Raw genomic sequence first — 12,967 nt, forward strand, 5'->3', positions numbered from 1 at the left:
AACAGGGCTGCTATAAATATTTTTGTACAAGTAATGTTTTTACCCTTTTTCCTCATCTCTTCAGGGTATAGACCCAGTAGTGGTATTGCTGGGTCAAAGGGTATGCACATTTTTGTTGCCCTTTGGGCATAGTTCCAAATAGCTCTCCAGAAAGGGGGAAATCTTTTAGATGAGACATACAAAGCCCAGAACTAGCCTTTTCTTGAGTAGTAGACTCAAGCCCCAACTGAGGAACCTGAGTGTCCCCAGCCAGCATACCAATGACCTTGTAGGAAAAAAAAAATCTCAAGAGAACCAGTCTCCCCCCTCTTAGGAATTAGAGAGTGCTTACCCCATAAAAATTTAGTGTTTTAACTTAAAGACTGTCTGTAGAAGGAAACTGGAGAGATTTAACCCTATCGTGTTGCTGCCCCATAACCCAGAACAGTGCCCTTTGAAGCCTCCCACAGTACTTCCACTCTGTACTAGATCGACTTAAATGGTTTTTTTAATGGTATTTCATGTTGTTTGAAGTCACATGACTAATATGTATCTCTGCTTAATATAAATCGATGTTAGTTTAAGAAAGTTGTTTTGCTTTTTCCATTGTCTCCATTTCTCACTTGTTTGAGATCTTTATCTCCTCTGCCCCCCCCCATGCCAAATTCATTTCTTAGCTTTCTAACAAACACATTTGATCAGGTAATCTCTAAGATTAGGATTTTTTTTAATACTGCTTTAACTAGCAGTTAAGTACCATATCCGGTTGTTGGAGAAATCTTTCATATTGAGTTTTTTGTTTTTAATTCATTATTTAACCAGCAGAAGTCAAATCTGTACTTATTCCAAGTCAGAATAGGTCATGGAAAATATTTTTATTTCTTTTGTATTTTACAGTTATGAGCTCTGATATTTTCTAGTTCCATTGAAACCAACAGCAGTGACTCAAGTCCCAACATTCTGATTTTTTTTCCCAATACCTTTCTGTTTTGAAAGGGTCACTCTGGGGATATCTGTCATCTTACATATTATAGAGGCATCATCACAAATTTCCAGACCACCTGGATTTGTCTTAGAAAGAAAACCCCAAGGGGTAGCTAGGTAGCGCAGTAGATAGAGCACCGGCCCCGAAGTCAGTAGTATCTGAGTTCAAATCCAGACTCAGACACTTAATAATTACCTACCTGTGTGGCCTTGCGGAAGCCACTTAATCCTACTGCCTTGCAAAAAAAAAAAGTCCCATGTCTTATTGATATTCGAAGTCTAGAGCCAATAATGATTGGAACATATATTCCTAATTATTTTTCACCTCTGTGTCTGATAGAAGAATCTGACTTTTTTTCCCTCCATTGATATGCTTTTACCATCAGAAAACTGACTTTTTTGTAATATTTAAATATTTAATTTATTTTTCTGACTACATGCAAAATCTATTTTTTCAAGGTTTTGACTTTTACATTCTCCCTCCCACCCCTCCCTCTCTCCCTCGCCCTGACTGAAAGCAATCTAATATAGGCTATACATGTATAACCATGCTAAACACAGATACATATTAATCATGTTGTGAAAGAAGAATCAAATCCAAATAAAAAATATTAGAGAAAAAAGACATAATATATAAGACAACTTTTAAAAATAGCAGATTGTAAGTTTTGATTTGTATTTAAACTCACAATTCCTTCTCTGAATATGTATGGTATTTTCCATCATAAGGCTTTTAGAATTTTCTTTAATTATTATTCTCCTTAAATGAATAAGTCCCTCAGTGTTGCTATTAGTATGTATAATGTTCTTCTGGTTCTCCTCATCCATTCAGCATAGGTTAATGCAAATCTTTACAGAATACTTTGAAGTTCCATCCCTCATGATTTCTTATAGAACAATAATGTTTCATCACATTCATATATCACAATTTGTTCAACCATTCACCAATTAATGGGTATCCCCTCAATTTCCAATTCTTTGCCACTGCAAAAAAGAAGCTTCTCTGAAATGTGGAACTTCTTCCTTTTTTTATACTCAGTTTGGGATACAGACCTAGTAGTGGTCTTGCTAGATCAAAGAGTATGCATAGTTTATTGCCCTTTGGCCATCAGTTCACAACTCCACCAACAATGCATTAGTGTCCCAGTTCTCCCACATCCCCTCCAACATTGAACATTTTCCTTTTTATTCATATTAGCTAATCTGATAGGTGTGAGATGGTACCTCAGATTTGTTTTCATTTGCATTGCTCTAATCATTTATTTTGCATAATCTCTACTCTAATGATTTAGAGCATTTTTTTCATATAACTATAGATAGCTTTAATTTCTTCATCTGAGAATTCTTTTCATATCTTTTGATATTTAAAGATTAGAGAATGACTTGAATTCTTATAAATTTGATTCAGTTCTCTGTCTATTTTAGAAATGAATCTTTTGTCAGAAACACAGTTGCAAAAATTACTGCCTTCCTTTTAATCTTGATTACATTGATTTTATTTGTGCAAAAATTTTCCAATTTAATGTAATCAAAATTATCCATTTTGCATTTTATAATGTTCTTTAACTCATAAACTGCTTCCCTTTCCAGAGTTCTGACAGGCAAACTATTCCTTTTTCTCATAATGGACTCATGAAAAAAGCTGAATCTTAATGGAGCAGACAGCAGAAATGAAGCTTAATTGTCAAGACCTGCCTGCAGATTCCCTAACAAATCAAGGGCAGAACCTTCAGGGAGACTTCTAGACCCCACCTTCTTTAGTTTTTGAATCAATTTTAGACCATCAAAGTTTGGTGCACTTTTATTTTAGACCTCCTCAATTTCATTTTTCATGGGTACACTACACTGAGCTTGGAAAACAACAGGTGACTCTCAAAATACTGATGCTCGGAGGTTTATGGAATTTTCCCAGAACCTCTGTCTTACAGTTCTTCCCTGTCACAGAGGTGAATGCATCCTAGCTCCCATTATGTGGATGCGAGTTTTGTAATCTGAGTGGACCTAGGGTTCTATGTCCCTCTGATATGTTTGGTCCAAGTGCTATGCTGAACTGAATGAGATAGTATTCCCCAGAGAACTCTTCATTCTTCCAATGTACTTTTTCACTTGAAGATACGATACCAATAAATACACTGTGTGCAAGGTTTGGGAACTAACAGTCACTGAGATAACTGCTAACAAGAAGGGTCTTTTGTGGCCTTTCTCTGAGCAATTGAGAGCAGAAACCTGTCTTCCAAACATTCCATGACTTGCGTCTAATAAACATACAAATGGAGAGGCTGTGCCATGATAATCACAAAGTTGAAGACCTGATTTTGTCTCCCTGCCAAACCCTTTGATATTGATTTGGTCCTTCCCTTGGGTGATGAGAAATGACCCACTTTGACCATCTCCCAGAGTAGGATCTGAGGCCTTTTTTGTTCCCAAACTCAATTACTGTGCACTGGCTCTGGTTTGTCAATCAATTCAGACCTTTATTAAGGACTACCTATTCTGTACCAGGCTCTGGACTAAGGGGTGGATGTACACATAAAGACAGAAGAAAAAAAAAGATAGTCCCTGCTCTTAAGGGGCTTAGATTCTAATGGTTTTTCACTGATGCTATGTATCCTGTTTCATATTAGTGAGTGTACTTCACTTTCAGGTCCATTTATCCTAAGGGGAGCAGGCTGATGTCCTCTCTGGTTTTGCTTTAGCTTCCTTCTTGCCAGTTGGGTTCACGGTTCATCTATAAAACTGGAAATAGAGCTGGAGAACCTAGCAGGGACTGAAGACCATCTAATCCAATCCTTTCATTTATGTTTGAGGAAACTGAGGCTTCAGTTAAAGGGCTGAATATCAACTTGAGTCCATACTACTTTTGTGACCTTGGACAAGGCAATTAACTCTTCTACACTAGAGTTAAATCTCTGAAATCCTTTCCTATTCTAAATCTAGAATCCAATGATATTTGTATTGTAGCTCTGTTACTTTGAAGCTATGTGACCCTGGGCAGGTCTCCCTACCTCTAAAAAATGGAGAGATGTTCTGCTCACATCAGCAGGCTGCAAGAATCTTCTTTTTGTAAACTGTAAAATTCTCTATAAATATGAGATGTTATTTATTATCATTATTATCATACCACAACACACTGGGTGCTTCCCTCATGATATCTACTGAGAGCCCCAAAATAAACTATTTTGTCATCTTTGTTCAAAACTAAGGGCCCAATTTTTTGTCTTTGAAATTGCTGTGGCAATGACAAGTCATTTAACCTTGCTCAACCTCAATTTCTTCACCTGAAAGTGAATGGGTTGGACTAGATAGCATCTCTTTTCCAGGACTTGAGAAATAGGCAGTGTAAATACTGTTATCCCATTTTACAGAGGAGGAAAGTGAGAAGCTAAATGACTTGACATCTTTATGTATGATTTCTTTTTTCTGATGTTCCCCTAGTTGGAAAATTTATAAACAGTAGTATTCATATGACACATGGCCTATACCATTTTGTTTTGTTAGCTACTTATATATACCTCTTCTTACCTACAAAATTCTAAACTCCTTCAATGAAGGAAGTGTATCTTATGTATCCATCACAATACCTGGTGTGATGCCTGGGAGGTAATAGTTTCTCAATAAATCTCTGTTGCATGAATAGGAGGCTGGCTGGCTGGCTGGATGGATGGTTGAAGAAAAAGCCAAATGCCTGAGTGAAACTTAGCTTCCAGGCAATGATTCCTTAAATAAACAAATCATTTTAAGTGCCTTGAAATCATCTGGTAGAGTGTCAGACTTAGGAGTATGAAGAGAAACGTGAATTGCCCTGCCACCAGTTCTGAAATTTGGAAAGCTAAGTCTAATGTTTTCATAAGGAAAAACCACTCTTTCCATTTCTAAATAGATACATGTATGTCTAGTGTGACGTCAACATGAGGTTTTGTAGGTATAATGCTCCAAAATAGGACTATACCATACCTCTCCATTTTAATTTACAAATTTACAAATTCTAGACTGACAGATGTTAAGCTCAAGATGCCTTGATCTTCTGGGATTCTCACTTGGTTTCTGATTAAAAGATGTTTTTTCTTTCTTAAACCCAAAATAACTGTATGACTGTAGTCATTCCCTCCCAAACTACTTGCTTTAAGGCCATTGTTTTGTAGGACTTTAGCTTCTGGGAAGGAATATTAAAGACCTAAAATCCATTTCAACTGCTTGCACCTATTTTGTATTTCAAAAGAGACTGGGTAACAGATGTCTCATTATGAGGGGCAAATGATGAGAAATTTGCCCTTAAAAAAAAAGATGAGCATGTGGACTTTATATATCAGCTTAGTAAGGTTGCTAAGAAGTAATACATAATGATAAGATTTGTGTTCTCCCCTTTTGATATTGCCTTGTATTACTTTGTTTATTTTGTATTTAACTATCAGCATACATATTGTAACTATAAGAATATAAACTTATCGAGGTCAGAGACTTTCATTTTTGCTTCTATGTCCCTACCATCTAGCACATAGGAAGCATAATTGATGATGGTGGTGGTAGTTTTAAAAGAAAAGCCTAATGATGATTGTAATTAGCTTCAACAGAATATTGATAAAATGCCATACTATGTGTAAAACACCATGCTCAACTCTGTAGATTCACAGATAAGACATAACAATGTAAAAATGTAGAATAGGGGCAGCTAGGTGGCACAGTGGATAGAGCACCAACCCTGGAGTCAGGAGTACCTGAGTTCAAATCTAGCCTCAGACACTTTATAATTACCTAGCTGTGTGGCCTTGGGCAAGTCACTTAACCCCATTGCCTTGCAAAAAAAAACCCCTAAAAAATGTAGAATATTTGTTCACCAAGATCTAAATAAATCTTTGAGGAATGTAAATAAGAGTTTTTACCAGCTAAGACTCTCATGAACATTTCAGTTATTTAAGTTTATCTTCTTAAGAAATTACATGAACAAAAGAATAGTCAGATTCCTATATTTCCAATCCATAATGTCTTCCTCTTGAAAGTACTGACAGTATCTGAGAGCCCTGAAATTCAGCCAGCTTAATGACCCAGAGTTATGGTCAGTGTTCCCGTATGTTTTGTACTTTGTTCTCTCTTCTTAGACTCCAGCTCTGACTTTAATAGCACTCTGGCTGCCAGCTCCTGTCCATAGGAATTGAGAAGCTTGGGAGATCTATTTAAATACTGGAGAAACTGAGGTTCTCTAATTCAATCATGGCCCTTTCTTAAGTTACCAGCTGGCTTCTGTAAGAACTAGCCTCTCAAGAAAGCAAGTCCATCAGCAAAAGAATGTTAAGTAAACCATGTCAGTTGTCTTGTCCTGGGAGCAATCTCCCTTTTTCTTCCCATCTTTTATAATCCCCTCACAGGAAGAGTCTTGGATTCTCTTCTCAGGCTCAATCCCTAGACTTGGCAGCTGTCCATTTGCTGACCTGGGGCACACTAGATCATGTAAGCATTGGTATTCTCTCTTTCCTCCTTATCAAATAATCATGTATATTTTTATTTCTTTGTGGATTGTAAATACGAGTTCTCAGCGGGTAGGATTTACTCCATTTTTGTTTTTGTATCCCCCCCCCACACACACACTTAACACCTATTATGTGCTTTAGTAAAAACTTGTTGTTCATTGAATTGAATTCTCCATTTATTTTCTCTCTCTGGCTAATTTTTCCTACTCTCAGAGGACTTCTGAGGCTGTCTCCTTTAGGTTGTATGAGTTTATTAGGGACATTGAGGCAACGATCGGGGCCAGATAGTATTAGCTTTTAGTGTAACTTTGGAATGGTCTCCTCCTTATAGAAATCTCCCTACTCCCAGGGGCCTTTGGAATCATTGTGGGCTTTCTTCCTCCAAGTAATTCACAGAATGCTTTAGAATGTGTATCAGGGCCTTGTGTTTTTGAACACTATATGCCTCTCTCCAGTTTTTCAAGAAAAGGCCTGGGAGACTCTTAGATTATAAGCAAACTGGAAATGATAGGTCCGGCTAAAAATATAAATTTAAGGTCATCTGTTTTCACTGACACAAAGGTCTATGGAAAACGAAGGAGCCAACCTCATGTTTTCTGAAATACAAAATTTTTTACAGTGGGAATGTGTTATAAAACGCCCTGCCACTGTTGTTTCCCTTGGGATTTAGGGCGAGAGACAAGAAGGCTGACAACTTTCTTCCTGTTGTCAGAGCTTCAAGGAACTCTGTAATCTTCCCACCAGCTTTACTCTCTCCTGGAACTCACGGATAAAATTAGCTGCTGGCCCCACTTCAGCAGTGGAGTTTTTGAAAGCTTTCAGAAACTCAGTCAAACAACGGCAGCAAACTGCTTTCTCACAGTACCACTTTGGGATTGACTTTGTACAGAGTAGCCTGGCATGGTAAACTGATGGGCGCCTGGCATGAGTATCATAAATCATCAACATAAAGAATGGGACAGAGAAAAATCATCTTTGTGGGGATGGGCCCTGTTCATGTTTCTAACTTTCTCTTCTTGGATTTGTGTGACTGTTTTGTGACAGTTTTAAGCCAAATAAGCTCTATTTGGAAGGATTAGAGACCCCCACTTAGCACTCCTTTTCCGACATGGATTCCAGTTGTCCACAGCAGGAAAAAAAGGTGGAAAGGGGGCAGAGAGGAATCATTTGGGGGCTGACAACTCTCCTAAACCAGAACTGAACACATTTATCCAATTTGACACATGTTGCCTTTGAGTTCCAGAAACAGACTGAAATACCTCAGTCAGAAAAGAAAAAGGGCCAAGGACTGAAAGCAGACTAAGGGAGGCCAGTCCATTAGTGAATGGCCAGCGGGGGTGGGGGACAATGGAGATTATTGAAGGTTGAATCCAGAAGGAACTGGAAGGGACTGTTACCCAGGAAAATCCCTCCCCTGCCCCCCCCCCCCAACCACCACCAATAGCCTTGGATCCCAGGGTACAGTTAAAGAGATGGGGTTCTGCTTAGTCTCTGCTTCAGTATGCTGTGCCCTGACCCTTTATAAGTCAGCCTTGCTTGATTACTCTTTTTATTCAAGACTCAAAACAGCTTGTAAAGTTTTTTATCATTCCTTCCCAGATTGTGTGGGCCACACTGAAGCTTTAGCTTTTCTTTTGTCCACATCTGTTTTCCAACCTCATTACTCTTCTGTTATTACATTCGAGTTTTTTTTTAAAGGAAAAAGTTGTTTATTTCTATTCTGCAGAGGTTTTTGTCTTCTTTTTTAAAAAATCTCAAAATACTAAATACTAAATCAAATGATTTTACTCTGAAACAGGGAAGTGACTATTTTCCTAGGAGTGTAGGAATTTCATTACCGCTCACAGCTCCTTACTTGGAGTAGTGATGGTTAGACTGAAGCTCTCAGGCCACATTTCACTTTGTATGGACAGTTGGAAGCTTTTCTGCATTTCTCATTTTGGTGTTAGACTATAACTTCATACTCAACTCTCTTTGCAGTTTGACAGTATGGAATAGTGGATAGGTTCTGGACTTGGAGCTAAGAGACACCTGAATTCAAATCCTGCCTCTGAAATAATAGCTGGGCAAGTAACTTAACACTTCTGATATTCAGTTTCTTTATCCACCTAACTCACAGGGTGGTAGGTGGGTAGTGAGGCTCAAGTGAGATCATGTATACAAAGTACTTTGTAAAACTTTTGACAGGATGAGGCATTGGTCATTATTATATAGAGCATGCAATCATCAGGTGATGCTTGATTAATGTTGATTGCAAATGTGGCTTTCAAATCATGTAAATTGTGAGTAGCACTTGTTTTTTTTTGTTTTTGCTTTTGTTTTTGTCTTTTAAGGCTTGGCAAATAGAATCTAGGAGAAGTAGCTTAAAGAATTGAGGTTATTTATGCTGGCAAAGAGAAAGCTAGGAAAATGTTTAAGATCAGACTTCAGTACACTAGCATTTATGTTAGAAGCAGTTGTCCTGTGAAAAGAGCTAATGCACTTAAATTGCAACAGTAAGAAGGAACTCCTTGACTCTGGGAGCAATGAGCCTGGAGTAATAACTCAAAATTATGTATTGCTTTACAGTTTGCAAAAATGCATCCTAACACTAACCCCATGAGGGAGGTTGTGTGTGTGAGTATAAAATAGTCCTCTACATTTTACAGATGAGGAAATGGTAATTAAATGACTAACCTAAGGTCATGTGACTTTTAAGTGGCATATCTAGCACTTCCATCCAGGTCTTTTGACTTCTGGAATACCCTTTTGCATGTTAGCAAGGATCATTGTAAAGTCTCTTTCTCCTTTTTCTCTTGGAATTCACTTGTTATCTGTCAAATTGGACTGTATGTGCACCCTTCCTGAGGCAGAACATTTTTGTTCAATAGATGTTTTAGTCCTGTGATTTGGTGATTTTTTTCCCTTTAAGAATCAGTGTTCTTATAAGAAAAAAAATGGAGATAATTTTCCTTGGAAGATATTTGAGACCAGAATTCTGCTTCTACAGGCCTGGTTTCTACTGTGCCTCCTTGGCTACAATTTATGTTGACTTTAAGGACGGACTGCCAATTCATGCCCAAACTTTGTGGTTAGTGAAAACAAGCTCATTTAATATAGGAATAAACTTCAAACTCCTGCAGTAGAAACCCATCAAGATTTCCTTCTGTCAACTAAAAACTGCCAAGTGTATTTGATACTCTGCTGTTCATACTGGAGCTTATTATGGATGTCACATAAGATGATGTCCCATACATTTGGGGCTCTTTTGTTCTTGTAGACTTATTAAAGTTGAGCCTCTCTTTAATGACTCCAGAGAAGAGATAAGAATATGTGCTACCTCCTTTTCTTTGCAGAAGTTGGGGCTTTGAATGTGCAACACTGTAGATTGTATCAGACAATTTCATAAGTTGGTTAGCTTTACTGAAGTTTTTTTCCCTCTTATTCTTTTTTATAAGTTTTCATTGGGAGAGATAAATGTACTGATATAGAAAGGATACCAAAACCAATTTTTTTTTTTTTTTTTAGGTTTTGCAAGGCTATGGGGTTAAGTGGCTTGCCCAAAGACACACAGCTAGGCAATTAAGTGTCTGAGGCTGGATTTAAACTCAGGTACTCCTGACTCCAGGGCCAGTGGTCTGTCCACTGCTCCACCTAGCCACCCCCAAAACCAATTTACTTATTTTTTATTTTTTTAAATTAATTTTTATTAAAGGTATTATTTGAGTTTTGCAATTTTCCCCCCAATCTTACTTCCCTCCCCCCCCACAGAAAGCAATCTGTCAGTCTTTGTTTCCATGTTGTACCTTGATCCAAATTGGGTGTGATGAGAGAGAAAGCATATCCTTAGAGATCAGACAAAAGATATCTGTGTTTTTCTAAATTGCATGGGATAGTCCTTGAACTTTGTTCAAACTCCACAGCTCCTTATCTGTATACAGATGGCACTCTCCTTTGTAGACAGCCCAAAATTGCTCCCGATTGTTGCACTGATGGAATGAGCGAGTCCTTCAAAGTTGGTCATCACCCCCATGTTGCTGTTAGGGTATACAGTGTTTTTCTGGTTCTGCTCATCTCACTCAGCATCAGTTCATGCAAATCCCTCCAGGCTTCCCTGAAATCCCGCCCCTCCTGGTTTCTAATAGAACAATAGTGTTACATGACATACATATGCCACAGTTTGAAAAATATGGAACACTTCATGAATTTGCGTGTCATCCTTGTGCAGAGGCCATGCTAATCTTCTCTGTATCGTTTCAATTTTAGTATATGTGCTGCCGAAGCGAGCACTTTTTTAAATTAATTTTTATTAAAGATATTATTTGAGTTAAAACCAGTTTATTTTTAAAAATAAAGCCTAATTTCTCCTATTATAACTATGGAGATGTGCTACCATAATTGATCTGGGTAAAACCCAACTTTCACATCAATCATCAATACTCTATCCTTTCTAAAAGTTCTTTGTATTTTCTTGTCTATTTATGTATTGCCTACCCTTACTAGAATATAAGTTTTTTGAGGCAGGGTGTCTTTTCATTTGACTTTGTTAACAGTAGTGCATAATTCCCAACCCATAGTTGGTGCTTAATAAAACATTATTGAATGAAATTGAATTTAATCAATCAAAAACCCTCATCTTTAAGATGTTACTTATGAAGTTATTATCAATATGTATCTCATAGCAGTCACTGTCTGATATGTTTTTCCATTGACTATTGATTTATGTCTATTAAGTACCCTAAGAGAACTTTGAGAAACTGGACCAGAAAAGGAGGTAAATTGATCATACAGCAAGAGTGAGAGAAAACAGATGAATGGCTAATGGGTAGTTATTAAAATAACTCCCTCATCAGCAATAGGCAGCTACTCTGAAGAGAATTTAGGGAGTGATTAGGATGTATCCTGTGAATGACATCATGTGTCCATACAAGCAATGTTCTTGTAGAAAAACTACTTGAAGCTACAACTTCAAATGGTGCCATGGTGTTCACTAGACTTGGGTCTGTTCTAGGCCATATCTTTTATGAGATTCCCTGGACTAACAGGATAATGGTGTGGTTGTTGTTTAAAAGGCAAGTCCTTATCATTCAGATCAATTTATTAAATGCCTTCTGCAAAGCACTGTATGAGGTTCTGGGAATATAAGGATAGTAATAAAAAAGTCCAGACTTAAAGAAGCTTGCCTTCTACTGGACAAATACAAAACATAGATAAGTAAATGTGTGCATGTATGTATGTATGTGTGTGTATGTGTGTGTATTGGCATTAAGTCAATAGTCAATGGAAAAACAAATCAGACAGTGACTCCTATGTATCTATATATACATAAAAAGTTTATATATATATATATATATATATATGTTAAAAAAGAGAACACTAAATAATCTTTGTTAGCAATGGAGAATTTTGGTGTGGATTGTAGGTAGATAAGCTCATTGTTGCCTTAGTCATTAAGGTAGTTTACTACTTTTTTAATTCTAGAAATGGGACTCATTGAGAGAATATGAATGACTAAAATATATTTTCCCCTTCTCTTGAACCTCAAAAATTTTAAAGTAAGTGCAGCTATATTAAGCAAATTCAGCTACTAGCAGTGAAAGTCATCCTATTCTTATTTGCCTAAAATTTGAAAGCTGACACGGGGCTTTTGTTTTACTTTTTGTTTCCCTAAATAAGTTGCATTGATTCTTTTTGGTTGTTATATCACAATCATTTTGAGATATCTACACCTGTATCTCCACACACTCATGCATACACACACACACACACACACACACACACACACACCCCTGGAATAGACCAAGGGAAACATGTTACAAAGGAAAACATCTCATCTAAAAACAATCAATAAATACAGGGACTGGATCTGACAACATATGAAAACCCTACCTTGTAGTTACCCACCTCTCTGCTTCAGGAAGGTATATTTCATTATCCCTTCTCTAAGACCATTATTGGTTTTTCAATTACTCAGAATTTGGCTCCTTCCTAGTGTTCTTTTCACTTTTATTGTTTTAGTCATTGTGTATATTGTTCTTCTGTTTCTGGATACAGAACTTTTAATAAGACGCTGGAGTTTGACGTGGCCTCCTTTCAGGGTAACTCAAGCTGCCTATTTCCTCATGGTAAAAGGTTTGAGACAGGGAATAGTTTCCAAAGGAAAGTGTGGGAAGCACCTGGGACTTGAATGATTTAACACTGAACTAAGATGGGGCCCTGGAGAAGCTATCTGTAGGCCCAGAGAGGTGAAATCAGAAGCCTAGGAAAAGTTTTTCCCTGTCTAGGATTCTCAGGAGTGTCCAGGAAGGCCTTGCATGCAGATGCAATTTTCCAAAGCTGGCACACTGAGTGGGTGATCCTTATAAAAGATCTAATTGCTACAACAAATATGACTCAACAGCCCATTTGCTCCTTCTGTTCTTGTGTGGAGTTCATTCCATGCCGTGTTAGAAATTTTCTGTAATCTAAGCCTATTTAGTCTGTTTTCTTCCACTTTGTAAACATGCTTTTTCCATAGTTGCAAATGTCTCCACCATTATTTGTTTCAATTTGTAAATTGC

At 37.4% G+C, this 12,967-nt stretch overlaps 1 protein-coding gene and 1 non-coding gene across 9 annotated transcripts in view; one reads left to right on the forward strand and one right to left on the reverse strand.

Annotated features, from left to right (window-relative positions):
• Window positions 1-12,967, forward strand: part of BCAS3 (BCAS3 microtubule associated cell migration factor) — an 851,656-nt gene that overhangs the window by 681,193 nt on the left and 157,496 nt on the right. The window lies entirely within an intron of this gene.
• On the reverse strand, window positions 10,591-10,697 carry LOC141515619 (U6 spliceosomal RNA). The gene has a single exon (XR_012476382.1). It is a non-coding gene; the product is annotated as a U6 spliceosomal RNA (small nuclear RNA).

Source organism: Macrotis lagotis, chromosome 2 (genome assembly GCF_037893015.1).
Source record: "Macrotis lagotis isolate mMagLag1 chromosome 2, bilby.v1.9.chrom.fasta, whole genome shotgun sequence".
Taxonomy (NCBI): Eukaryota; Metazoa; Chordata; class Mammalia; order Peramelemorphia; family Peramelidae; genus Macrotis; species Macrotis lagotis.